The 25,902-nt window shown below is 59.0% G+C and overlaps 1 protein-coding gene across 3 annotated transcripts in view; it reads right to left on the bottom strand.

The window, feature by feature from the left end:
- Positions 1-25,902, bottom strand: part of GNG7 (G protein subunit gamma 7) — a 122,805-nt gene that overhangs the window by 15,219 nt on the left and 81,684 nt on the right. Inside the window, exon 1 of one of the 3 annotated variants that reach the window (XM_034997515.1) lies at positions 9,810-9,938. The exons of the other annotated variants lie outside the window; for them this stretch is intronic. The gene's annotated coding sequence lies outside the window, so the exon portion shown is untranslated. Of the gene's footprint in view, positions 1-9,809; positions 9,939-25,902 lie in introns of those variants that run through there. 3 annotated transcript variants of the gene reach the window in all.

Genomic DNA, 25,902 nt, shown 5'->3' with positions numbered 1-25,902 from the left:
AGCGAGAGAGGGAACACAAGCAGGGGGAGTGGGAGAGGGAGAAGCAGGCTCCCGGCAGAGCAGGGAGCCCGATGCAGGGCTCGATCCCAGGACCCTGGGATCATGACCTGAGCCGAAGGCAGACGCTCAACGACTGAGCCACCCAGGAGTCCCTAGACTGTATTTTAGATGGAATTTAATTTTACCGTCGCTTCTACCATAGGTGACATTACCTGAGAGAATTTTCCCAAATAATCCTGCAAAATTATGTGGTCCCTGCATTTATTACACACACAAAAGGATACGGGTAAACAGGATACAGGTAAACCCTTAGAGCGACTGCGGTAGAGTGCCGAATAAACCCAGCCCCTGGGACCGGACTGAGGCAACCCTAGATCGCGGGCAGCCCTAAATGCCAGGCACAGGTAAACGGTCTGAGGACTCAAATTATTTCCACAGACAGGTCGGCAAGCACAATATCAAGCACACAACCAGCAATAACCAGGCAGACGAGGAGATAAGGCCCCACAAACAAAAACCAGCAGGAATAACGGGCAAGATGAACAGACTCACGGGGGTTCCCGACACTGGAGTTGACAGACACTTTAAAATAATTGTGTTAATTACGTTCAAGGAGATGCGTAGCTGAGACTGGGGTTTTAGCAGCACGGGACACCAGAGAAGAACCAGTGGACCTGTGCGTGACGCCCATATCTAAAAGGTAGGAACCCCGCGGAGAGAACGGTATTACTGAAGACGACTAAGGGGAAAGTTGGTGAGCTGGAGGACGGTTCAGGGAAAACATCCAGAACGAAGCACGCAGACGCAGAGGGGAAGGAGAGGCGGAGGAGAAGTGAAAGACAGAAGGAAGCAGGAAAGGTGTAACACACATGTGACCGGAGCTCTGGAAGGAGAAGAGGGAGGACGGAGCAGAAGCATCTCTGAAGTGGTAACAACAGACAGTTTCCCCCAAACTGAGGGTGAAACAAAATACTACTTTCAGCCACAGATTCACCTAGAACCTCGGGCAGGATAAGCATCTTAGACACTGACAGAGAACTAGCCATAAGCCCAGGAAAAGCTGCTCCCTGATCAGTTGTCAGGGAGATACGAACGGAAAACTGTAATGGGAGGCTCCTTCATGAGCGCTATGGGGGCGAGAATGAAAAAGACTGGCAGCTGTAAATACTGAGGACGGCGCTGAAATGCTGGAAGTTGCAGGCGTTTCTGAACGGAGTGTAGAACAGTACAACCACTCTGGAAAACGGGTTGGCAGTTTCTGAAAAGGCGAAACACGTACCTAACCCATGACCCAGCAGTTTTGCTCTTAGGGACCTACCCAAGATAAACAAAAACATACTTCCAGGAAAGGACTTGTACGAGATGTTCGTACGTCTGTATTTATAATAGCAAAAACTGGAAGCAACCCAAATGCCCGCCAACAGGAGAACGAATAAGCAAACTGCGCCAATTCATGCCATGAAATATGGTGGCATTTACAATGACAAAACCAGCCTACGGAGGAGAGGAGCCACATGTGTGAATCTCAAGAATATCTTGTCCAGCAAAAGAAGTCAGACAGCAGAAACGTTTTATGTCTTGACGGAGGTGTTGGGTGTTCACAGGTGGATGTTTGTCAAAATTCATCCAGCTGTACATTTAAGATCTGGTCATTTTACTGACTGTGAATCACACCTCAATAAAATCAGTTAATTACAAAGCAAACAAGCAAACGTAAGCTGCTGGAGGGAAAAGCACCAACCATCAGGTGGACTCAGGGAAAACCCTAGACCTGGTGAAAACAGACTTCCAGATTTAAGGTGAAATACAGACATTTCCAGACAAACAGGAACAGACAGCCTCTTCAGCAGACCAGCCTTGTTAAGGTAGAGTAAGAGGATATTAGAGAAACATGAGCCCAGACGGAAGGGAGGAAATGCGTGAAGGAGTGAAAAACCCGGGACAGAACTTGACAAAACCACTCGAGGGTTCTCATGGAAAACTCAGCAGGGAGTGGAAGCCCCCGGAAACGCCTCCGCACCCCGGTCACCAGCCACCAGCTCCCTAGTCGCCTCCAACCAGTTTTTCAACAGCCGTTCTGTGCGTCCGCCTTAAACATTTTGGGATGCTCCCTTTTATTACGCCGTTTTGATAAGTGCGCCCCAGCGACTGCAGCCCTGGGTGCTGCTTTGGGAGGATGCCAGCGGCCTCTTCTCTGGGCCGTGTGGCTTCACACACAGGAGAAACTGAGTCAGCACCTGAAAGCTGCATGCACACCTGCATCTGGCCCAGGCCCAGAACGAGAGACCCACGGCCGGCCGGCCGCAGACTTCTCTGCCCGCCGGGCCCTCCCCACACTGCCTGCAGCCTCAGCAGCCCCCTGTGCCCCCTGCACCCCCCCTTCTGACAGCTGGAGCCTGACCCTCCCTTACGCAGAAACCGCGAGGGGGCCCAGCTCCCTCACAGAATCAGGTGCAAAGTCCAAGCTTGTCACTCACTGTCCTCTGCCGGGAATTCCCCCAGCATCTCTCCTGCTGTTGTGGCCTGAATGTGTCCCCCCAAGTTCATGCAGAGATCCCAAGTCCCAAAGGGACAGCGTCAGGAGGTGGGGACCTCCTGAATGGGATCAGTGCCCTGAGAAGGGGCTAAAGAGGCCTGAGTTCTCTTCTCCCGCCATCTGACCCCACTCTCTGGGTGTGGGTGCTCCCCAGGTAATGCAGAGGGCCATCCTGGGCCTCTCTGTATGGGTTCCCACCACGTGTGCCCAGGGGATCAGTACTCCGGCCGCCTGCCTCTTCCAAGGGCTGCCAGTTCCTTGGGCATGGGGTCCACGTCTTCCTCCAAAATATTTTCTGCCGTGGCCCCCTGAATCACCTTTCTAGGAGAAATCTCACCATACGACTTCTCTGCTTAAAACCATCCCCAAGCGAAATTTTAGAGAAATAGGACCTGTCACACACGTGGATTCACACCCCGCGTGGCCTTCTGTGTCTGGTTCCCTCCCTGAGCATCGTGGGCTCGGGGTCCCTCCCCAGGGCAGCCCCTGTTCGTGGCTGAGTGATATTCCATCATGTGTGTGGAGTAACGTTTTTAAGCAAACGCTTTTTACAAGAAAAGGAAGAAAAAGAAATACCTCCTCTTGCTGCTGTTGAAACCCAAGCCAATGCTGTTTTCCCAGTAAGAACTAAAACCAGTGAACGGCTTGCCAGACTTAGAGCGTGACGTGGAAGACTCGTGTTTCTGGCGGGTGGGCAGGAACACGAGGGCTAGCCTGCATGCGGTGCTGGGCGATGGCGTGCAGACCCAGTCCTGGGCACGTGCCCTGGCTCTCCGAGCCCCAGCTTTCTCACCTGTAAGACACGGAGCTGGAGAAGTATCTGATTTGTTACATAGGTACGTAAAGATGGGGGGCGCAGTCGGTTAAGCGTCCAACTCTCAGTTTCGGCTCAGGTCATGATGTCAGGGTCATGAGATCGAGCCCTGTGGGCTCTGTGCTCAGCAGGGAGTCTGCTTGGGATTCTCTCTCTCTCTCCCTCTGCCCCTACACCCCCCTACAATATATAAATAAATCTTTTTTTTTTTTTTTTAAAGATTTTATTTATTTATTTGAGAGAGAGAGCACATGAGAGGGGGGAGGGTCAGAGGGAGAAGCAGACTCCCCGCCGAGTGGGGAGCCCGATGCGGGACTCGATCCTGGGACTCCAGGATCACGACCCGAGCCGAAGGCAGTCGCTTAACCGACTGAGCCACCCAGGCGCCCTATATAAATAAATCTTAAAAAAAAAAAAAAAAAAGATGGTGCAGCAGCTTCATCCTGTGTAAGCCACGCACACGGGAAGCTCAGTCTGATGACTTTACGCACGCCTGTGAAACCATCGCCAGCCCAAGATCACGGACGTATCCCTCACCTCCCAAGGCTCTGAGCTTCCCAGCTTCTCCTGCTGCTCAGAAGCTGAGCGCTTTCTGGTCATTCTGACCTCACCTTGTGGATGAGGCATCGGAGGCCTGGAGACGGGCAGACGTTTGTTCAAAGTCACCCCCCAGCAACTTGCAGAAATGGCAGTCAAGAGTACTAGCAGTCCCTGTCATTCATCAGGGCCATGATGTCCGGCGCCACGAAGGAATTACTGTGCCCATTCTCACATGTTTGCAAACTGAGGCTCAAAGATGTGTGCACGTTAATAACCTTCCCGAGACCACTTGGCTGGTGGAGGTTGGACCAGGGTTCGAATGTAATTCCCAAACCAGGACTCGTGGGGAGACGAGCCCCGGGGGCCTCCTGGCCACATCCCGCCGCATTGCCCTGTCCCCCTCCGTGCCGACTCCCCGTGGACAGAGGCAAGCTTCGAGGTCAGGGCTGGCGTGGACTTTGTATCCTCCACGGCCCGTGTACTTGGCAGAGGGCTTAGGGAGTGGGGTCTACGGCGCTCCTGGGTCTGAGGGTTTACGGTTCCAGGGCTCTCAACACCCACACCGGTCCCAGGAGCCTCAGGGCCACTTCTTCCTTTGGGGAAGGCCTGGCTGCTGTGTATGCTGCAGACTTCGGGGGCCCTGGGGCGCTGGGGGCTCTGAGAGAACCCCGAGTAAGCGTCAGTGACAAGGGTCTTAGCTGTGTGCTTCCTGTCCAGCAGCATGTAGGCGAAGCTGGGACTCCGAGTCCTGGGAATGTTTTCCCACGGACGAGAGCACCCCTCCCTGCCACCTTCCCACAGCGTGGCCCATGTGAGTCCAAGAAACCCGTGTGTTCCCTGGAAGGCATGTCACCTCGGCATCCCGTGGAGGACCCCCGGGAGGGCTTCCCGGGATCATATTTCTGTCTCCTCGGCCCTCCCCTGATGGGACTCAGTGAGTCGGATGGAGTAACGGGCGCTCGAGCTCAGCTCAGGCCCAGACGTAGCGGGCTCTGAGCGGTCATTCAGACCCTGCGTCGCGCCAGGGTGCTTAGCATGACAGCGTCTGGAGCGCCCCCAGGGGGACGCACGGCAAGCAGACGCCCGAGACCCCCCTGGGGGTGCGCGGGCCGAACCTCGGCGTGGTGGCGTGCAAAGCCAAGGTGCACACGGGGCCCTGCGGGGATCCCGGGGCTAAAGCGGGTCTGCTCCCTGCCTTCCCGGCACACGCCCTGGGCTGCGGTCCCCACCCCACCCCGGGAGCTGATGCAGCCTCTCTGTTCCGCCCAGGGTGCCGACTCCATCCCCGGAGGTGTTTTCCAGCTTCACAGGAAGCAATGACAGCCAGACAAAAATGCCCGCGACCCCTCCGAATTCCACACATAGCTCTCATAGCTGGGGAGGGCGCCACTCCGGGCCACTCCGGGAGCCCGCACCCCAGCGGCCTGCGCCGGCTCCTTACGAGAAGAGGAAGAGTGCCCTGCCGGTGGAGGCTTCCAAAAGTTGGCGGGCTGGGATGCGTAGCAGGAAAAGAATGTGAAAAATGTGCCTGGCGGGGCGGCGGCCAGGAGGGAAGGGCCTTCGAGGAGCGGCTCGCGGGCCCAGGGTGCTGGTGGCCTGAAGGCGGTGTGGCTGAGGACCCCTCCTGGCAGCCCCCCCCCCCCCCCCCCCCCCCGCTGTTAAAAGGAGGGAGGTCAGGGATGAGGTCTGGGCTGCGGGGAACCGTGTTTCTGCACCCAGGGGGCTCGGGCTTCTGAGAGCCGGGGGGAGGTGGCTGGGGGGTCTCGTTGGGCAGTTCCAGGCTCCGAATGTTCCCTGACAGCCCTGGGGCCCCTCGGGGAGGCCCACTCACATCTCTTCAGCAAGGTGCGAACTCGCCAGGCCCAGGGCTGCAGAGGCGGGCCCGAGGCTAACTCCCACGTGGGGAAGCAAGGCCAGGGCTGATGGCACCTGAAATGAGGTGAGCGGGGCTCCGGAGTCGGTCCTTCCAGGAACCCACCGCTCAACCATCCCGTGTCTCCCACACAGACACGTCTTCAGGAAGCGGCAGGAGCATCAACGAGACCCAGCCTCCGGCCCCGGGAGCCCCAGGGCAGCCCTCCTCAGGGCCAGGGTATGCGTGCCTGTCGGAGATGAAACAGGTGTGGGGGGCTTCCCTCTACGATGACCCCCAGTGACTGCATACGATCCCCTGGCCTTGAGTGTGGGTGGGACCTGAGTAGAGGAGCCAAGCTCGCTCCAGGGAAAGACTCTGCCATGTGGCAGCAGCTTTAAGGCGGGGAGACTGCCCTTGGTGGGCCTGATAGAATCAGGGGAGCCCCTAAAAGGGTGGAGAAACTATCTGAAGCTTGGAAGGGATTTGGTGCAGAGAGATCCCTGCTGCCGGCTCTGAAGATGGGGGGCTGGGGCATGGAATGGGGGCGGCCGCTAGGAGCTGACAGCCAGCAAGGGAGTGGGGACCCCCGTCCTGCAGTTGCAAGGGGCGGAATTCTGGAGCAATCTGAACGGGCCCAGAGACCTCAAGCTCCAGAGGAGACATTCTGACTTCGGCCTGGTGAGACCCCGAGCCGGGAAACCAGCCACGCCATGCCCGACCTCTGACCTCCAGACCTGCGAGCCAGCTCCTTTGGGACAGTTTGTCACACAGAGCAGAGCTGGCCCACAGGCCAGGGCGAGGCCGGAACAGGGTCCCCGGACTGGGGCCGGCTTCGCTCTAGCACTCTCTGTGCAGGACGTGGGTCCACAGCCCGGGATGGTCCCAGCTGGCCTTCGCTCTCACCGCTGAGTGTGGACACTAAGCTCAGCGTGCTGCGTTCACGACTCCTGCCATTCTCCTCCTTCCCTGCCCAGAGATGTGGGCACGGCATCCGAACCAGCGTGGTGCCCCGCAGTGCTCCGTTAGTGGCCGCAGCCAGCCCTGGGGCTCCGGTAGGCTGCGGCGCGAGGGCGCGTGCAGGTCACCTCCGGCCACACGGCCTCGCGACGCCCAGCTCGGACAGCCCGGCTGCTCCTCTCCAGCCCCCTCACGGGGCCGCCGGGCTCGTGGGGCCGGGACCGGGAGTCAGAGCCCCTGGAAGATTGGCTGGAAGGGGGTGGGGGCCCTTGGGGCTGCAGAGGCTGGGAGGGCAGGGGGCAGGCGCACAGCGACCCCTCGTCTTCAGGGAGAACAGAAATAGCCTCCAGTTTGCTTTAAAACTTCCAGAACCAGCAACTGTGCAGCTCAGAGCTTCTGAATCTGTGTCTCCCGGGGACAAGAGGGAGACGCCCGCCCCTGCCAGCCATCACTTGGGAAGAAAAAACCCAAACCCAAGAAACACTAAGGGGCAGCCAGATTCTAGGGGGGCGGGGGGCACAGTGCTGGGGGGGGAATGCAGCCCCCACCCCCCTCCGCCGGGGAGGACTGCTCCTGGGTACACGGCGTGCGGAAGGAGAGACAGGGTGTTGATGTCGACAGAGGAAAAAATCCCAAAGCAAACAGAGGGAGACAGAAGAGGGGGCGAGGAAGCTCCGAGGTGCCGGCCCAAGAAGCCGCCCCCTCACAGGGCCTGTGGGTGGCACAGTCACTTAGATCAGCGCCCGCGGTGCGTGAGGCCCTGGCCCCGCACGCCTCCAGGGGTAGCCTTCGCACTGTAGTGCTGTCGTGAGACCCCCTGGAACAGGGACCCTCACCCAGGGGGACCGCGCCCCCAGGGGACACTGGGAGGTGCCCGGGGACGTCTGTGGTCCTCACGACTAGGGGTGCTCCTGGCACCGAGGGGGGGGCCAGGGATGCTGCTGACCCCCCCTGCAGCGCCAGGGATGCCCCCCCGCGGAGAGGACCTGCCCAGATTGTCAGCAGCGTTGGGGGCAGCCGGGGGAGACCCTGTGCCAGACTCCAGAGAAACGTGCACACGGCGAGGACAGCACAGCCTGGACACAGGCCAGAAAGTCAGAGGGAGGGGCAAGTGCCTCCCTGTGTCCCCAGAAGCTGGGCTGGGGTCACGCCACAGTGGGGACCTCCGAAGAGCCCCGGGAGCCGTGTTGGCATTTGAACTTCAATACTAGGCAGACACAAAACCTCTTTAACCCCCAACCCTGGCCTCCGCCACCCACCTCTGAAGCCCGTCCGAGGTTCCAAGCACTGGGTCCCCCACCCCCCTCCCGCGGCCTCTCCGGGGTCACAGTCACCCTGGCCTGGTGTGGGGCGGGCCGGCCACGTGAGGGCCTCCTCTGAGCCTTTGTGCATCCGTGACCTTTTGGTGGCGTGGGGGGCAGGGAAGCTCCAGTTGGGATTTTGCCAGGTGGATGTTTCCCAAGAGAAGCCACGGACCCCTTGGAAAACAGCGTCTCGTGACTCCCCTGTCAGCCTGGTCCTTTTGTGCGCGGGCTAAATCGGTCCCCCGGGCGGCTATATTTAGAAAGGGCTGGGGACTCGGGAATGAATGAGGTGCCCACAGGCGAGGGAAAAACAGCGCTGCAGGGCACACGGTGCTGCCGGGGGCTGAGAGCGCAGCGCCCAAGAATGAGCCGGCTTGTGGGCGCGGGTGGTGACCAAGGGTGACGATGTGGCTGATGCGGGAGCAGAAGAGAAGGCTCCCTCTGTCACCGGGCGATGACTGCAGTCATGTGAGGGTTTGCAAGCCCGATGGCTGGGCCGGGACACTGAGCACTCCTGCCCTTGGCCTCTGAGCACTGAGGAAGCGCCGTCACCCAGGCCCCGTGAGGGGCAGGAAGGCCGGGGGTGGGGGGAGGGCAGACGCAGCCTTCCCACCTTGGTTCGGGCAGGTCCTTCCCCCCAACCCCCCACGCGCGGACGAACTCCTACATCCCCCACAAAGCCCTGGGAACATCATCCCCTCTGAGAAGGTGCCCAGCCAGTCTGCGCAAGAACCCTTCTCGGGGTGTCCTCAGCTCCGTGGACGCTCCCTGGGCCCTTTATGCATTCCCTGTGGTCACTGTCACAAATGACCACCAACTTGGTGGCTTCAGACCTCACACATATATTCTCTGACCATTTTGGGGGTCAGAAATCTGACATGAGCCTCCCGGGGCTAAAACCCTGGCGCGGGCAGGGCTGGTCCCCCCGGGGCCCCCGGGAGACCCGGCTTCGGCCTCTTCCTGGCCCGCGGCCCCCCTCCATCCTCACCGCCAGCAGCGCGGGGTCTGCCCGTCTCTGGGACTCCCACCCTCTGCCTCCCCCTCGTGAGGGCCTCGTGAGGACGCCAGGCGCCCCGGGAACCCAGGGTCACCCCCTCCTCGGGGGCCGTGACTTGCTCGCCCCTGCGAGTTGCCCTCTGCGTGGCAGGCATCTATTCACAGGTTCCAGGGGCCAAGATGGGGGCTCCTGGGCACCTCGACTCCTCTCTGCTCTGCAGAAGGGGGGCACATGTGCAGGAGGACGGGCCTCAGACCTGGACCGTCAGTGGCAGCTCCTTGCTCTCGGACGCTGGGTCGCTGGCCAACACCCAGCCCCTGAAGGCTGCGCACCGCATCACAGAGCATCTGTGAAGTCCCCAGGGATGTCCCACTCCACCTCTGCTGTGGCTGGAAAGTCCGGGGACAAAGCAGACGCAGAGGGGCTCTTCCTAAGGGCTGTCACTGGGGGCATTTTGCATGTTAACAAGGAAGAACAACAGAAACAAACAGCCCATAGTGGGACTGACTGAATAGTTTCAGACTTTCCTGGTGTGGGGGGCGCGGAGTCTACAGTGGGGTCTTGCTGGGGTGACTCTGTGGTCATCACAAGTGGGGGGCTCCTGGCATTGAGGGGTGGGGCCAGGGATGCTGCTCAGCCCCCACAGTGCCCGGAATGCCCCGCAGGGAGGGCCCCAGCCCAGGGTCCGCGGTGCCGGCGAGGAGACCTGGTCTAGGGATATCCAACCCCACAAGGCAGCTTTCCCATGAAATCTGTGTTCGGTGTTGGTCCCTCCGGGGTCAGAGGAGAAGGCCAGCTCCCAGTACCTGCTCCTGGTGCACTCCCCATGAATCCTTGGTGTCCAGGCGGGTCAGAACTCCTGAGGGGCCCCAGATGCCCCCGCGGTGCAGACAGGAGGGTCTGGGGGGGCCTTTCTCTGCACTACAGCAAAGCATCAGGATGTCTGCATGGAACCCCCCACCTGAGTGCTAACCCACGTGGGTCTGGATGGACGTGTGACCCCGTAAACAGAGTAAAGGGACAGAGAAGTGAGAGGCCCAGCGCGGGAGGCCAGCTCCGGCCAGTGCGGGCAAGGGGAGGGCTTGGCAAGGCCTCAGCCACGGGGCGGCCGGGCTGCACGCTCGTCGGGGGCGTGGACAGGGAGCAAAGGACCTGCGTCAGCCACGTGGTGCTAAGAGTGGGGTTTTGCTGTCTCTTATGAAACCTTCCAGAGAAGGACACCGCCGCAGGAGCCGTGGGCCCCAGCGACTGGGAGGGAGGCATCTCGGTGCCTGGGTGCCCACGGGTGGCCATGGCCGGCCGTGGGGTGCCGGGTGCCAGCGCTGGGTTTGTGGGAAACCTCTTCTGGGAGTGAGTTCATCTCCACTCCAGCGGCCTCTGCCCCAAGATGAGGTTTCGATGACCCACGCGGAATTTCTAACAATGAGATCGAGTGTCTGGTTCTGCTCACGCTGACATCCCCTTTCTCAACCGTCCAAATTCCATTACGCCCTTTCTTGTTACTGCAGGAAGGCAGCCAAGCCCGGGGCTGCCCAGGGAGTGCCGAGTCTCCTGTGACTCTGGCTGGGAGGGGACCGTGGCTGCCGGCGGCCTCGGTGCCCCAGCCCTTGGAGTCTCCGCAGGACCCGGGACACACAGGAAGCGGAGAACGCACAGAACACATGAGCCTGATCTTGCGGGATCCGCACGGGACTTCCACAGACGGCGGAGACTCCTGCATTTCTGTCCCCACCCGTGAGATCTTCCTTGCTGGCGTGGCCAGGGACGGCTGTGTTTAGGAAGCCCACGCGGCAAGGAGCGGGGGGTGAGCCCTAGGAGCCGACGGCCGCCCCAGTGACCGGCAGCAGGCACCCCGGTGCACAGCCCCACAGCTGCAAGGAAGTGAGCTCTGCTAGCACCCCGAGGGAGCTCAGGGGCAGGGGCTCCCCCAGTCTCCAGGTGAGGCTGCAGGCTGACTGACACCTGGACGGTGGCCCTGTGGGACCCTGGGCAGAGGACCCAGCAGGCTGCGCCCAGATTCCTGACCCCGGAGACTGTGGGAGAACACATGGGTGGAGTTCGGGGTCATTTGTCATATGCAGCATCACTAATACTGCCGAGGGGCGTGACTGGAGATACCAGAGCAGGAACCCAGGCCTGGAGGAGGTGGTGGGCGCAGCCCGATGTGGCCACCAGGACATCCCCCCACTTCATCCTGCGATGTCACGCCAACTGGGCCTTCTGCTCCTAAATGAATCTGACTCTAAAAATAATCTATACAGAATACAAAAATAATGCAAAATAATAATAAGGTCTCCCTCCTGACCCCAAGATCCCTGACGAAAATCATCGGTCTCAGAAGAAACAGCTGTGTGTCCTGTTCGGGGAGGAAGCCCACGGCCACACAGAACCGGGAGGGAGCCCAGGTGTGTCCGAGAAGGAACCAAGCCAGCGAATATGGAGATCCGATAGTCGATCAATTCCAGGCCAAAGAGCCGTCTGCAACGAAACACTCCTCACCGGGCCGGGCTCTTGGCTGCATTCCAGAACAAACTGCCAGGTACACCAGCGGACCTCTCTGTGACCAGCGCAGGTGCCCAACGGCCCGGGACTCCCCGCCTCACCGGACGGCTCGCCGGCCACAGTCCTGCCTCCTCCCCTGCTGCCCCCGAGCGTGGGGGCCCCACCTGCGCCCACGTGGGTCCCACGCCTGCACCGGGAGGGACACGGTCCCCTTCACGCCCACCACGCCAAGGCAGAGACCAGGCGGGGCCAGGATCCCGCCCCGTGTCCGAACACTCACACCTGCTGTTTCAGGCGTTTGGGAAGGCCTATCGGCCATGCCCTCAGCATAGGCACGCGATGCCGGGGCGCAAGAAGGCCCTGGCCGCGATTCCAGCACCGCGACCCCTCCGCGGCACGCTGGGTCTTCCGCCTCTCTTCCCTACACCACTTCTTTTTAGCAGCTTTAGAGATGTCAGCTCAGAAACCACACCACTCACCATTTAAAATATACAATTCGACGTTTTTTGGTATATTACGTTGTCAGTTTTTATTTATTTATTTTTTTTATTTATTTATTTTTTTTTTTAAAGATTTTATTTATTTATTTGCGAGAGAGAATGAGAGACAGAGAGCACGAGAGGGAGGAGGGTCAGAGGGAGAAGCAGACTCCCCGCTGAGCAGGGAGCCCGACGCGGGACTCGATCCCAGGACTCCAGGATCATGACCTGAGCCGAAGGCAGTCGCTTAACCAACTGAGCCACCCAGGCGCCCCGTTGTCAGTTTTTAAAGTGCATACATACGGTAAGATGTATGTATAACGGCACATTTGTTTTAACCATTTTTTTCATCAAGGAGGCACCACACCCACTGTGGGGCTCGAACTTGTGACCCCGAGATCAAGAGTTGCAGGCTCGGGTGCCTGGGTGGCTCAGTCGTTAAGCGTCTGCCTTCGGCTCAGGTCGTGATTCCGGGGTCCTGGGATCGAGCCCCACATCGGGCTCCCTGCTCGGCAGGAAGCCTGCTTCTCCCTCTCCCTCTCCCCCTGCTTGTGTTCCCTCTCTCGCTGTGTCTCTCTCTGTCAAATAAATAAAATCTTAAAAAAAAAAAAAAAAAAGGAGTTGCAGGCTCCACTGACCGCCCTCGTTTTAACCTTTTTTTTTTTTTTTTAAGATTTTATTTATTTAAGAGGGAGAATGAGAGACAGAGAGCACGAGAGGGAGGAGGGTCAGAGGGAGAAGCAGACTCCCCGCTGAGCAGGGAGCCCGATGCGGGACTCGATCCCGGGACTCCAGGATCATGACCTGAGCCGAAGGCAGTCGCTTAACCACTGAGCCACCCAGGCGCCCTCGTTTTAACCATTTTCAAGTGTGCAGTTCAGTGGCATTAAGTATATTCACAGTGTTGTGCAACCACCACACTCCATCTAGTTCCAGAACATTCCATCACCAAAAGCAACCCCGTCCCCCTCCCCCCCCAGCCCCCGGCCCCCACGAGCCCCCTTCCCGTCCACGGATGAGCCCGTTCTGTGCGTGTCACCCACGTGGACTCACACCCCGCGTGGCCTTCCGTGTCCGGGTCCCTCCCTGAGCGTCCCCGCCCCCATCAACGGTCACTCCCCACCTTCTCCCCCGCCCCCGCCCCCTGAGCCCCCTTCCCGTCCGTGGATGAGCCCGTTCCGGACGTGTCACCCACGTGGACGCACACCCCGTGTGGCCTTCTGTGTCCGGTTCCCTCCCTGAGCTTCGTGGGCTCGGGGTCCGTCCCCGGGGCCGCGCGTGTGGGCGCCTGGATCCTGCTCGCGGCCGAGGGACATGGCATGCTTGGTTCATCCGTTCATCGGTTGACGGCACTTGGGTTGTTTGCACTCTCTGGATGCTGTGACCGTGGGTGCACACGTATCTGCAGGAGCGTCCAGCTGCCCCCTCGGCTCTCCTCACCGAGTCCCCAGCGACCACCCCGTCCTGCCCCTCCCAGGGGCCGTGGCGATGGCCCGGGGGGCTCTGAGGGGCCGTGCAGCTGGGCAAGTGGCCGTGCAGCCTGGGAGACCAGGGGCTGGTGAGCTTTCCACGTCTGCTTGGCCGGGCCGTGGGATGGCCAGGTGTGTGGTCAAGCATTATTCCGGATGTTTCCGTGAGGCTGTTTCTGGACGAGACGGACGTGTAAACCAGGGCGCTTTGTGAAGACAGGAGGAAGATCTCTCAGGTCCACGACCTGACTTCACACTTTGAGGAAACACAAGAGAACCCCAAAGCTGGTAGGAGGAAGGAAGTGACAAGCGCAGAGTGGAGATAAACGAAACTGAGACCAGAAACACGGCGCAAGCGTCCATGAGACCCCAAGCTGGTTCTCTGAAGGGACGGACAGCGCTGCGACCCGTCTGCTGGACTGACTGGGAACAGCAGAGAGGAGGCGCACATCACAGGCGGGGGGATGAGGGTGACGTCACCACCAGCCGTCTGGAGCTGGACGGGGCTCGGGCGGGGGGCGGACACCGAGAACGACCAGCACAGGCAGCAGCCGAGCCGGCTGGACGCGCTTCCCGGACGCACACACGTGGGGCGCGCCCCGCCCCGGCTCCAGCGCCCGGGCTTGTGCGAGCTTAGATCTAGGGCCTCGCTTCATCTCTGCAACATTCTTGGGAGGCTGGGGATGTTATTTCCGTGGCAGAGATGAAAGGAATCCTCCGAACGCGACAGAGCCGGGGTCCGCATGTGGGTTTCCTGGCCGCGAGCCCCGAGCTCTTTCCACGGCGACACGATGCCCCGCGTGTCATGTGCGCACCCAGCACTGTAGTTTGCTTGTTCCCTTTTTCTAAAAAACAACAGATTCCAAACTCATGAAGTAAGATAGAACGCTACATACCTTTTCCAGTTTTTCCAAAGAGCACCGCTTTGCCCCAAATGAGAAGGGGGGGAGAGAGAGAGAGAGAGAGAGAGGAGAGCAGTTCAATAGTTTTGCCTTAACCATCTCCCGCTTTTCTCAGGGATGTACTTTCCTGTTGGCAGAAATGTGGCGTGTGAGCTGGCACCGGCTGTGTCCTCCAGAGAAACTGGGGGGTCTGGAGAGCCTGCTTTACTCTCTACAACCAACCCTGTGTGGAGAGACACCTGTGTTTCCCGGGGGGGCAGAGGGGTTCGAGTGGAACTCGAACTGGAACTTCTGGAACTTCCACTATCCCATTCCAGAGCACGACAGGCCGGTCCATCGGACACACCAGTATCAGAAAAACAAAACACTCAGGGACTGAGCCTTGAAACGTAATGCTCAGTGTTTTTCCATGCCTGGTTTTCTACTTTGCTGGAAGCCACGTGCCGGGACCGAAGAGGGAGAGGTGGAAAATGCAGACTCGGGGCAAAGCAATTAACCTCGGGTGGAGGAGGTGACAGGTATATGGGCGCAGGAAGGCGCGGGATCTGAGGCTGGCTGCCGAGGGCCAGAGGGTCCACAGGAAGGCCAGGAAGTCCTGAGATCACACAGGGGTGGGCCCCGGGCACTTTGGAGCTGTTGTTTTCCAGGGAACGGGACCCCTGCTCCAGGTGGAACCCTGGACAGAGCTGAATCTCTCTCTGATACTGGACACCCATGGCAGGACAGGCGCTGGGGGCCACCGTGTCCAGCTGTCGGGTGACCCTGAGACTGAGTGCAAGCCTACACCCCATGCTGCCCCAGCTGCCATGAGAATGCACCACTGGGGGGGGGCACCCCTTTCCCGCTTCTCAGCACAGCCACGAGGGAGAGGCGAGTGTCCCGTCCAGCTGCATCACTGTGGCCAGCACTGGCCTCCTATGTGTGTCTGAGGACGCTCCAGGCTAGGGAGTCCAGGCAGATGCCTTGGTCTGGGCCCCCAAGGGGACCCCTGCAGCCGCTGAGGACCCACCACACTTTGAAAAGCCGGCAGCTAGACCCTCAAGTTTGGGGTGGGGGGAGTGGCGCTGGTCCTTGGGGCTAATTCTGCTGTGGGCTTGCCCTGGGGGCTCAACAGAAGCCCCTGCCCCCGGGCCAACGCAGGCCAGGCTGTTTCTGTCTGGCTCCCAAGATCTCCCATGCTCTTGAGAGCCGGCCCCCCTTCCTTTGCAAAATTACTAGCTCTTTCCACAAACCAACAGGGTTTTTTCCACTTACACAAAGGGTCTCGCCTCTGCTGCCACGTCTGGGCCACACGAGCCTTTCTCAGCCGCCCTGGGCCCCGGGGGCTAGCATCACAGGCTGGGGCATGGCGGGCTGACATTGGGTGGAAACCTCCTAGCCCACGGCCCAGTGGGGGAGGTCCAGTCAAGGCTCTGGGAGGCTCCAGCGTCTCAGACGCAGGATGGAGGCAGCTGGGTGGTTTTCTCTAAAGCAGGTCTCTCCCAGGGCACTGGGGACCCCGGGGCAGACCATTCTCTGCCGGGAGTCCCGAGCACCGTGGGGTACTGGGCAGCATCCCTGGCCCCCACCCACTCCATGCCAGGAGCACTCGCTGGAGTTGAAACAACCAAAAATGTCCCCAGACGTCACCAATGTCCCCTGGGGAGCAGAATCTCCCCCAGGTGAGACCCCTGGGTCAGGGGGTTCCACTGACCCCCAGGAGACTGTGTTCTGTAACCATCTGACTCCTGAGCTCCCGGATGCTTCACACACTTCACTACACACACTGAGTGGGGGTCGCCCTGGTTTGTCCCCTCTGACGCCTGGGGGGTTACCCTGGTGTCCAGCGTGAGCAGGGGTCAGACTCCGTTGCTTTTTCAAATAATGCAGGGTCTCCCTCACGGCCTAGACGTTTAGAGCCGGGTCATTCTCTGCGGGGGCGTCCTGGGCACTGTGGGGGCTGAGCAGCACCCCCAGCCCTCACCCACTAGATGCCAAGAACACCCCCCTTTGTGACGACCACAGATGTCCCCAGATACGGCCCCGTGCCCCTTGGGGGCAGAACCAGCCCTGGTGAGACCCCTGTTTTAAGGGAGGGCTGAGAGAGCCATAGTGGGGGACAGAGACTCTGCTGGCTGGGCCGGAGCAGGGTGGGGGTGGGAGGTGGCTCGGGTGGGCCCCTCCCTGAGGGCTGGGCCTCGGGCAAGTCTGCGCGGAGCTCCCATGCTGAGCCGCACTGTCTGCAGCTTCCCCTCTTTCTCAAATTTGCCTAATTGCGAAAATTCATGTGTAACCACAGTCGATTCTCCGGCGGGGCTTGGGGGGATTATTTCTCGGTCATCCTCGGACACGTGCAGAGCAGTGACAAATCTGTCGCTGACCCCGTTCCCAGCTGAGAGGGATGAGGCGCTCAGCTCGGGCCAGGACCCGAGGGTCCCTCTCGGTCCCGAGTGCCACAGTGTTTGCCTTCCGTGCGGCTGGTGGCCGTCTGCGTCGGCCCAAGTGCAGAGCGGCGGGCCGGCTGGTGGTCCCCAGCACGGAAGCTACCACGCAACCCGCGGAGGAAGGACGCACGTTAGACGCCGCGTTCAGCGGCCCTCACGGTGCTGTTGGCTGTGAGCACAGCGTTAACGAGCCGACCCTGCGTTAACTAGGGTGTCTTTAAACAGAAGCTCGAGCAGCACAAGGTCAAGGTCACGTACGGACCGGCTGCCGGGGGTGTGACCAGAGGCTCGCGGTCACACCTGTGTTCCCCACACTCCCTTGCTCCATGTGCAGCGTAACACCGCGTCATGGGCACCAGCTTCGGCATCCCCACTGCCCCAGGAGGCACCCCAGCGCCTCCTCCCAGAGTGCACCCCTATCCTCTTGTCCGTTCTTTTTTTTTTTTTAAAGATTTTATTTATTTATTTGAGGGAGAGAGAATGAGAGACAGAGAGCATGAGAGGGAGGAGGGTCAGAGGGAGAAGCAGACTCCCTGCCGAGCAGGGAGCCCGATGCGGGACTCGATCCCGGGACTCCAGGATCATGACCTGAGCCCAAGGCGGTCGCTTAACCAACTGAGCCACCCAGGCGCCCCCTCTTGTCCGTTCTTATTACAACTTTCATCGTCACTAGCCCGGCTCTCGCTCCTGAAGACAGAAAAGAGGGTAGATTCTGATCGCCGGATGAGATGTTTAAGTGAGAAGGAAGAACTGCCTAGAAGACTCTGGAAGGTTCTAGAAGAGAGCCAGCCAGCATCTGTTCGGAGGCGTTGAGAGGTCAGTCTGTCTGGCCCGAGGGGCAGCGAGGGGGGCTTGAGCAAGTCCCGGCTCTGGACACCTGCCCACTCGCTCTGTGAGCCTTGAAGGCCTGTCTGAGACACAGGGGCCCCGTGGCATTGCTCTCAGCCCGCTGTGAAGACAGCACCAGGAAAGCGCAGGGCACTGAACCCACAGCAACAGTGAAAAGAATCCTATAACGCATGTATTACAGAGAGCCGCGTGGCAGGAAATCCAAACTGCTGGAAGTGGGAGTGGGGGCTCCCAGGGTCGGGGCCGACTCGCCTGGGTCCAGTTGAAGGGTTACAGGGCTGCAGCCGGCTGCCGCTGAGGGGCTGTGCGGGGTCACGCCTCCCCAGGGCTTACAAACAGTCCTAAGGTGATTTTCTCTTCTTTCCTCTACCCTCCTGGGAAAGGTGTCAGCACTGCTTTTGCAGAGCGGGCGGGGCAGGGCCCCTGATGCCCCCGGAGACACATGTTGCCTGCGGCTCGCCTGCTAGACGGGAGGGAGGAACATTCCAGAATGCCTGGCTAATTGTGCTTTTCCATAAGCAAGGCCCTTCTTTATATGCAGGAGTGGGCAGAGGCTTTCACACACCAGCATGCGTGCACACGTGTGTGTGCGTGTGTGTGGAGGGGGTCGCGGGTCGGGGGGTCTCACCTGGGGCGATCTTGCCCTCGGGCACACCGGGCCGTGTCTGGGGACGTCTGTGTCTGTCCCGAGCGGGAAGTCTGGGCACAGAGCACGTGGGGCCCCGGGATGCTGCGCGGCCCCCACAGTGCCCGGGATGCCCCCCCAGAGAATGACCTGGCCTGCACACCGGTCTAGGTCACTTTGCAGCCATGGATGCAAGCAGGCACTGCTGCCCTCCGTGGCCACACGGACCCCGGCCCCTGGTCTGCGGCTTCACCTCCAGGTGCCGGGCCTCAGCCCCCGCGGCCGCGCCTCTCCTAGAAGGACTGCAAACAGGGCGTCGGTCTACCCTTCTCCTTGGTAGGTCTCGGAAATGCCGAGCAAACCGCCCAGCACAGGAAGCTGCCCCGGGCAGCGAAACGAACGGGAAGTGCTTCTTCATGATTGTGACCAGCAGTTCTGGGGAGCCGGCGGGCAATCCCCTGGCTGGGCACCTCTCAGAAGTGTCTCTGTGTTCTGTTTCTCCGAACGAAACCTGGCTCGCGGCTACCATTCACGGCCTCCGCCCGCTCAGGGCCTGGCAATAAAACCCAGCAGGTTCGGAGGGTTCAGATCAAAGCCTGACCATCAGGCACCAAACACCCCAGAGCAGCTGCTCTCGTGCCCTGGGCTCTTGGTCTGTTCTCGGTCCGAAAGCAGTGTTCCGGGGGGTATACTCACTGCTCATTCTTTTTTTCTTTCTTCGTGACCAATAAATAAGCATTATTTTTTTTTTAAGATTTAATTTAATTTATTTATTTGAGAGAGAGAAAGAGAAACAGCATGAGAGGGGATAGGGTCAGACGGAGAAGCAGGCTCCCTGCCGAGCAGGGAGCCCAGTGCGGGACTCGATCCCAGGACTCCAGGATCATGACCTGAGCTGAAGGCAGTCGCTTAACCAACTGAGCCACCCAGGCGCCCTAAATAAGCATTATTTGTTCAGTTGAAAGCGATCCTTACTTTCAGTATCTACGACGGGGTCCTCCCCACCCCCACATTACTGACATCAGCGGACTCACTCTCTGGGGGGGTCCTGGGCGCTGGGGGGGGGGGCTGAGCAGCATCCCTGGCCCCACCCCCTCCACACCAGGAGCCCCAAGTCATGACAACCACAGACCTTCCCAGACATGGCTCCATGTCCCCGGGGGGCAGGGCCCCCCACCCCTTTCCACTAAGAACCACCACGCCAGGATTATGGAGCGTATGTCTCCAAATCACTTCACTGTCTTCATTTTAAGGAGGAATTTTTAACGGAACTGTCGACTTACTCTTTAAATATTTATTTGCATTGAGATAATGGACATACAACACCTCGTATTCGGCAACACCGTCACCAAGGTAACCGTCAGCTGATCTGAACATTTCTACCTACCCTCCCACCCTCCCCTGGTCTGAGAAGGATGAGACGCATTTATGCAAGTGCATGCAACACACACGCGCACGCATACACACACATGCACACAGGTGCACACACGGATGCACATACATGCAATGCACACACATACACATGAGTGCACACAGCATGCACAAGCACACACGCGCATGTGTGCGCACACACGCACACATACACACAGGTGCACACACATGCACGCACGCATGCGCACACGGATGCACACACATGCACACGCACACACGAGTGCACACACATGCACAAGCACACACATGCATACGCACACAGGTGCACACATGGATGCACATACATGCAATGCACACACATACACATGAGTGCACACAGCATGCACAAGCACACACGCGCATGTGCGCACACACACATACACACAGGTGCACACACGGAGGCACATACATGCACATGCACACACACGAGGGCACACACATGCACACAGCATGCATATACAAGCACACGCACATGCACACACATACACGAGTGCACACACAGATGCACATACATGCACGCACACACAGGTGCACACACGGAGGCACATACATGCACGCGCACACATGGATGCACATACATGCACACGCACACACGAGTGCACACACATGCACATATATGCACAAGCACACACTCACATGCGCACACATACACGAGTGCACACACAGGTGCACACGGATGCACATACGTGCGCACACACCACATGCACATACAGCATGCACATACATGCACGCACACACATACACACGCGTGCGCACACAACGCAGCACCACTCACGGAGGAATGCAGGCAGGCGGTGCTGGTGTGGGGGGATGGCAGGGTGAAACCAAAGGACAGGTCACAGAGTGGGGAGGGCGGTTCTGTAGAGGGGCTGTTCCGCACTCATCTTAAGGACGGGTAGTTCTCAGCAAGACGAAAATAATGTCTTTTGGTTGCAATGGGGTGGAGATGGTCCCCCAAATTTATGTTCTCCTAGAAGCTCACCGCGTGGCCTTATTTGGAAAAAGGGTCTTTGCCAACCCTTTGCCAATCCACGTCAGCCAGGGCAGGCCTCAAATCCGACAACCGGGGTCTTTCTGAGAGAGTGCAGGGGGGTCTGATTCTCAGCCACAGGGAGAGGCCACGGGGCCATGGAGGCACACCCGGGGGGGCTGCTTAGAGCCCCGAGGAGCTGGAGGAGGCAGGACGGACCCTCTAAAGGGAGCAAGGCTCTACACACCTTGATTTGGGACTTCTAGCTTTCAGAACGTGAGAGCATAATTTCTGTTCTAAGCCACCAAGTTTGGGTCATTTATTACAGCCGCCCCAGGAAAAGAATACCTTGGTCATTAAAAAAAAAAAGAACTGGCTGTAGGTGTTTTGTCTCTCTGAAGCTGTGACATGCCAGGACCCCAAGTGAGAAGGGTCCCCCCTCCCTGTTGGACTGACAGACTCACGGCACTTGCGGAAATGTAGAAAATGTATGCCTCACCCCCCTGCCCCAGCACAAGTCCCCTACCTCTGGGTGGTTTGCACGGGAGGAAGGGTCTACCGGCTCCTTCCATCAGGACGAAATCCATGAAAAGTACAGACATCTAGGATTAGGAACCAGGAATGCAGGGCTCCCAAACCTTGGCATCACCTGAGGGCTTAAAGATACACGGATGCCACATCCTGCCCCAGAGAACGTGATGCAGTTGGCCTGGATGTATCCCGCTGCCTCCAGTCCCAGCTGACTCCCCAGCGAGGCCGAGGGCGGGACCCCCAAGTGAGACCAGTGCTACAACCCGCAGGAAAGTGAGGCCTGGAGGCCCAGGAGGTCCGATGTGTTCGGTGCTCCCGGACGGTGAGGGTGGGGAATACGTACAAATGTTTAATGATAGTAAGAAACAGAAACAGAGAAACAAAAAATCAAATTCCTGCCCTAAGGGAACTCTGTGTGTGCGTGTGGGGGATTTTAAAGATACACCAACAGCTGAATAAAGTGTGTGAATAAAGTGCTAAGTTATAAATATGCTTTTTTCTGTAAAAGGCCAGATAGTAAATGTTTTTGGTTTTGTGTGACACATGGTCTCTGTTGCAACGACTCAACCCAGTTGCCTCGGTAAATAACACGTAATGGGCGTGCTGTGTGCTAATAAAACTTTATTTGCAATGACAGGCAGAGGGCCAGATTTGGTTTCCTGGCTGCAATTTGCAGAACCCTGACCTACAGGGATGAACAGACTCTGAAGTTAAGAAACGGCAGCTCCTCATAAGGTTAAAATGGAATTTCTATCTCACCCAGAAATTCTATTCCTAGGTATCTATCCCAAAGAAATTAAAACATGCATCCACACAAAAACGTGTGCCCTTAATGTTCACAGGAGCATTCTCCATAATAGGCAAAGCATAGAAGCAACCTAAGTGTCCATCAGCCAGTGAATGGATAAATAAAACACACACACACACATATATTTACATACATGCATACAATGGAACATCACTCGGCCATGAAGAGGAGCGAGGCGCCCACACGCGTGGCCCTGGGGACGGACCCCGGGCCCACAACGCTCAGGGAGGGAACCAGACACAGAAGGCCACACGGGGTGTGAGTCGACGTGGGTGACACGTCCAGAGCAGGCTCATCCAAGGACGGGAAAGGGGCTCGTGGGGGCCGGGGGCTGGGGGAGGGAGGAATGGGGTATAGGGTTATTTTAGGGATGATGAAAGTATTCTGGAATCAAATAATGATGATATAATTGCACAACCTTGTGAATGGACCAAAAACACTGAACTGGATACTTTAAATGGGTGAATTTCTGGCAGGTGAATGATATCTCGATTTTCTTAATGAAAGGAATTAAGTAGGGAGGCCTCCTAGAGTAGACAGCGTCCATGCGCAGAGTGCAAGGGTGGAGTGTTGGAGAGCCACGGGAGGCCCATGCGGGGCTGGTGCCTGGAGTTCGGGCCGGGACGTGGGTGGTCAGAGTGAGGAGATGGGGGGAGGTGGCTGTGTGGAGAGTCTGGGCCTCTTACTGGGGCACAGAAGGAAGTTTCCACGCTGGCATGATGTGTCCCGGGTGGAAGGGACTAGACCAGGGCCTCACCTTGACTCTGGAGGTCCCTCCCCATGAAAAAATACTAAACATACTTTATGACCACATGGTGTAAAGATAAATATGATCCAGTCTGGAGTATTCCATTCACAATTTCTTCTGATTTAAAAGGAAACTGAAGCACCCTTGGGCTTCATGGACGGGCAGAGCTGCAGACCAGGTGGGACAAGGCGGTTCAATGCCCCAAGAAGATGCCCCAAGGGGCGTGGACCTCGGCCGTGATGGGAGGGAGAGGAGTGTGAGTGGCTGGGAGCATGGGGGAGGGATCGAGGATGATGGGGGTCCGGGGGAGCCCCTCTGCTCCCAAACCAAAGGGCAGGGTTGTGGGGAAGGGAAAAGCAGGACCCGAGATAGGTAACTGGGGGGTGTCTCCTCCCTCAAGCAGCAGCAAGGCCAAGGTCAGACACATCCTTCTGTCTACACAGTCACTGCGGCTGGAGAAGCAAAGCCTGGCCTGCAAGCACACAGGCGCCTTTTCCCCTTGCGGCCTCTGGTGCTTGGAGTCCGGCTTCCGAGAGCACTCTGGAGCCTCAGCCAGAACCAGCCCTGCCCACACCCTCATCTTGGACTTCCGGCCTCGAGCGCAGGGAACCCTATGTGTGGTGCTTTGTTGTGGCCAGAGGACACTCACAGACACCCCTGGGTGCGGGCTTGGTCTCATTTTGTGGGGAAGGGTCAGTGACAAGGGGGCCAGAATTTGGGCCACGGTGACCCCTGCCCCAGCTGCTTGCTCCCTGCCCCCACAGCTGAGGCCTGAATAGAAGCTACAGAGCAGGCTTGGCACATTTTTCCCGTAAAGAGGTTGGCAGCCGAGTCACGTCACAGCCACTCACTCAGCCCCTGTTGCAGGCAAGTGGCCGTGGGCCATGTGACGATAAGTGGGTGTGGCCGTGTGCCAATAAAACTTTATTAACAAAACGCACTGTGTGGGCCACAGTTTGCAACCCTGGTCTGCAGTTGTGACAGAGAGTGTCTGGCGCACCGTTGAACATGCTCTCTGGCCCTTCGCAGGAAAGGTCTGCCTGCCCCTGTCTAGGATGGAGTCCTCTGAGCTCCAGCAGAAGGGGCAGGTGGCCCAGAAGGAGAAAAAAGGAGCCCTCCTGGCGGTACCGGCTGTGGGCGGAGTGGAGCGGTGCGTGCCGCGTGACGGGGGCCCCCTGAACGCGTCAGCGGGATGCTGCTCAGATGTGCAGAAGTGAAGGAAGGGCATTCTCAGCTTACGAGGCAACTTATCGACGGGAGAACCATGGTATGAAAAGCCTAGTGGAATCCAGTAACCAGAATTAAGTCTAACTAAGGCAGGGGTAATAATGGCTCGTAGTTGTCTTAATTCTTGAATGAAACACACGTAAAATGACTTATAATCTGTTGATGTAGAACACCGCCGACATTTGGGTCGTCCGGGCACGTGGGGGCACGGTATCCCTGGCCCCCCCATGCCCAGAGCCCCCGCAGGGTGACAGGCACAGCCGTCCCAGACACCGTCCACTGTCCCTGGGGTCAGACCACCCCCTGCTGAGAACGCATACTAGAACTACCACCCCAGGAACTTAGAGCAGCGTCCACGGGGGCCACGCAGAGCCTGACGGGGCCTCACGTCGGGACGGAAGTTTGCCTCCGGAGCCACCCTTGGTTGGGCCAGCGTGTGCCCGGGAAAGCCACACCGTGGAGCCTCAGCTTTTCTATCTGCACGATGGGTTTCTCGGCACCTGTCACAACTTAGGAGCAGCAAAGGAGAGGCTCACACCATAAGGACTCGGAGCCACACGGGCCCTGCAGGGAGCCGTGGACAGAATGGCCCCTGAGACAAGTCCCAGCGGCATGTGGAATGTACTAGAAGGTTTTCTAGGAATAAACGACCCCCGACCCCAGTAGGAAAACGGCCAAGGACGTGAACAAGCAGTTCACACACTAAACCGCAAACATCTAAAGAGATGTTCGGCTTTAACAAACAAGAGGGCGGTGGTACATGACTGAGGCCACATCTGGCCCTCACTGCCGAGGGTCTAAGACCATCGGCGTCTGCATCTGGGGGGCCCGCCGCACAGGGACCTCTCCTGTGCCGGGAGCCCGGTGCCATCGGCCCGCCTTCTGGAAGGAAACCTGGACACGGCAGAGCCCTCTCGAACCTTCCAGCAGACGCCTGGTTAGGCCCGGTTTCGTCCACAGCACAGGATAACCGACCGGGTCCGCCATGTGGGTGGAAGGGTGGGCTGGAGGCGCGCCACCGACTTCCTGCTCCCAGGGCGAGGCCCCCGATGCCCTGGAGCCGCGGGGGGCTTCCCTGGTCCAGGTGACATCCCGGCCAGAGCCCTCTGTCCTGCTCAGCTGCCGGGCCAGTGGGGGGGTCCCCTCTGGGCGCTGCCGGGGCGGCCCTCACCCAGGACCACAGGCTGGGCTTCGGGGAGCAGACGCTCCCTCCCACGGTCCCGGAGGGCGGGCTCCAGGCCGGCACTGTCTGCAGGGTCTCTGCTCCTTTGTCCAAGGTCAGTGGACACTACGTTGCTGGACTGTTTGTCCTTCGCCAAACCACGGCGGGAGCTACACGCAAGGCCCTCCGCCTGGGCTCCCTCCCGCCACGCTCCACGGCCAGCCTGCCTCTTCCTCCCTCCCGAGGCTCCCGGGGGGGTCCTTCCTGCCTCCTCGGGTGCCCCCTGGTCTTCCCTCCCCTGTGCGTCTGTCTGTCCAAACTGACCGCTTCTTCCAAGAACGCCCTGCCCCAGGATGAGCTCATCTCCAACCTTCCCTTACTCACATCTGCAAAGACCCTACTTTCAAACAAGGCCACAGTTGGAGGGTCCCGGTGGACGGGAATTTTGTGGGGACACTATTCGACCACTCCGTGCCTGTCGTTTGTGGGGAGGGTGACCCCTCTCTGAGCTCCGGGGTCAGAGGGCAGATGTGGGGTAGTCCTCAGGGGCCGACCTGCAGCCGCCTTGTTGCTTGCTCCCTGCAAGCTTCTGGTGAGAGGGGGCCCCCGGGGTGGGTGCTCACAGCTCACCGAATGGGCGGGAAGCCGCTCGCCGCCCCCACGTGACCCTTGCTTCCTCCCTGCCCACCCTCCTGGGGCCAGCGCAGCAGCCGCTCAGAACAGCCTCTTGCATACGTCTGGCACTGGGGAGCTCACTCCCCTCCTCAACAACCGCTCAAGCCCTCACGGAGACC

This window comes from Mirounga leonina, unplaced genomic scaffold (genome assembly GCF_011800145.1).
Source record: "Mirounga leonina isolate KUSES-001 unplaced genomic scaffold, KU_Mleo_1.0 Mir_94, whole genome shotgun sequence".
Lineage (NCBI taxonomy): Eukaryota > Metazoa > Chordata > Mammalia > Carnivora > Phocidae > Mirounga > Mirounga leonina.
Note: the sequence above shows the minus strand (reverse complement) of the source record. Positions and strands in the feature narration are given on the sequence as shown.